The 1,996-nt window shown below is 41.1% G+C and overlaps 1 non-coding gene across 1 annotated transcript; it reads left to right on the top strand.

Moving 5' to 3' along the window:
* The first annotated feature begins 425 nt into the window (after positions 1-425).
* Positions 426-532, top strand: LOC131007386 (small nucleolar RNA R71). The gene has a single exon (XR_009096088.1). It is a non-coding gene; the product is annotated as a small nucleolar RNA R71 (small nucleolar RNA).
* Positions 533-1,996: the final 1,464 nt, after the last annotated feature.

Here is a 1,996-nt window from a genome sequence, read left to right as displayed (position 1 = left end):
GGCGGTTAGGTTGGAATCCTTGAGTGTATTGCCCTTGCCCTTGGTAGCCACCTTGTTGTTGGGGCCGGAAGTTCGCATAGCCTCGGTTGTTGTTGTTGTTGATGTAGTTCACATCCTCGAAGCTAGTTTGTTCTTCAACCACGGGCTCTACCCTTGACATTGATATAGCATCAATCTTGCTATTCATGGCGGTTAATTGAGCCGTCAAAAGAGCTATCGGATCCGAGCTTGTTGTAGCCGCCACCTTCTTCAAGATGATCCTCTCCGTTGGGAATTGATGGCAATTGGTGGCCAAGTTCTCTATGATGTGAGCGGCCTCCGCGTGGCTTTTCTCCAACAATGCTCCATTGGCCGATGCATTCATGTCTCTTTGCATCTCACCACTACACCCGGTGTAGAATACACAAATGATTGTGTTTTGATCTAAACCATGGTTAGGGCACTTCCTTAGCATCTCTTTGAATCTCTCCCAAGCTTCGTAGAAGGATTCTCCATCAAATTGGTGAAATTGGACTATGTCCTTCTTCATCTTCATGGTTCTACCCGGAGGGTAGAACTTGTTGAGAAACTTTTGAGCCATGTTCTCCCATGTAGTGATAGAACCACCCTCTAAAGATTGGTACCATGTCTTGGCCATGCCCCTTAGCGAAAAGGGGAAGAGTCGAAGTCGAATGGCATCCTCCGGGACTCCATTCATCTTGATGGTGCCGCATATCTCCAAGAAGTTTCCAAGATGTCCATTCGGGTCATCTTGGGAAAGACCGGCGAATTGGTTTTGTTGTACCATATTTATGAGGGCCGGCTTGAGCTCAAAATTGGTGGCGTTGATTCTCGGGGCATGCACTCCTCCTTGTTGGACAATGGGTTGGAACATATTGCTAATAGGTGGTGGTGGTGGTGCATTCCTTTGAGCCTCTTGCTCATTAATTTTCCCTTGCATGGCTTCTAATTGCATTTGAAGTTGACGGATTAAGTCGTGATTTTCCGCCATAGCTTCCTCCAACTCTCTATCTCTTCTTGTTCTTGCTTTGTTGTGTCGACAAAAAGCTTCAACCTCAAGGTTTATAGGTATAAGAGGTGCACCCTTAGATCTTGTGTTCATACACTACCTATCAACCAACAAGAACAAGAAGTCAAAACACAATCTTAAAATAGAAAACAAAAATTAAAGCAAGTAAAATGTCTAAAGTAGTTAAGCACAATGAAGCAAAATATCACAAGCAAAGAAACTAAACTAATCCCCGGCAACGGCGCCAAAAACTTGTTCGCTAATATTTTCACCACGCCGCAAGTATACGGGTAATTGTAATATATGGAAGCAAGGTCGTATCCCACAAGGATTAGTAGTTCAATCTAGTGATTATCCTAATTCATTTTACTCGACTATTTAGACTAAACGATTGAGTGATTGGTTTGATTATCTAACTAAATACTTAACAAGTGCAAAGACAAATAAAAATCAAATAAGCAAAGTAGATAAATAAGATGATTAAGGCGATTTAGGGACTAGGCATCGATAATTAAGCAAAAGACTTCAATTATAGCTCAATATTAATCTTGACAATCCTAATTATCTAGAGTGATCTCCCAACTAGTTCTAGCCCCCTCCCGGACGACTAGAACGGTAGATTACGGGTCATAATTGCCGTCCCCGGTCAACTTCTAACCTATAACTCCCAAAAGCACACAAAGATCGACATACTCTCACCCAACTCTCAACCTCCCGGTTATCGAATTGATATGTTTCAAACACCTTATCTATTGCAATTATCCTCTCCCGATTCAAAGTACAAATTAGAAATGCATAGAATGTGGCCAACAATCCATACAAGAAATAAATCAAGGGTTTGAAAAGATAATGTGCAAATGAACAAACAAGATTTATATTGAGCATAAATAATCAATCCATTACAATAATCATCTAGCCTAATCCCCAAATCAAAGAGAAATTTAGCCTAACATGTTCAAACACAATAAATCAAAGTTAAAGGTGTAC

The sequence above is a fragment of the Salvia miltiorrhiza genome, chromosome 1, assembly GCF_028751815.1.
Source record: "Salvia miltiorrhiza cultivar Shanhuang (shh) chromosome 1, IMPLAD_Smil_shh, whole genome shotgun sequence".
NCBI lineage: Eukaryota > Viridiplantae > Streptophyta > Magnoliopsida > Lamiales > Lamiaceae > Salvia > Salvia miltiorrhiza.
The sequence above is the reverse complement of the archived record's forward strand: the minus strand, read 5'-3'. Positions and strand labels throughout refer to the sequence as shown.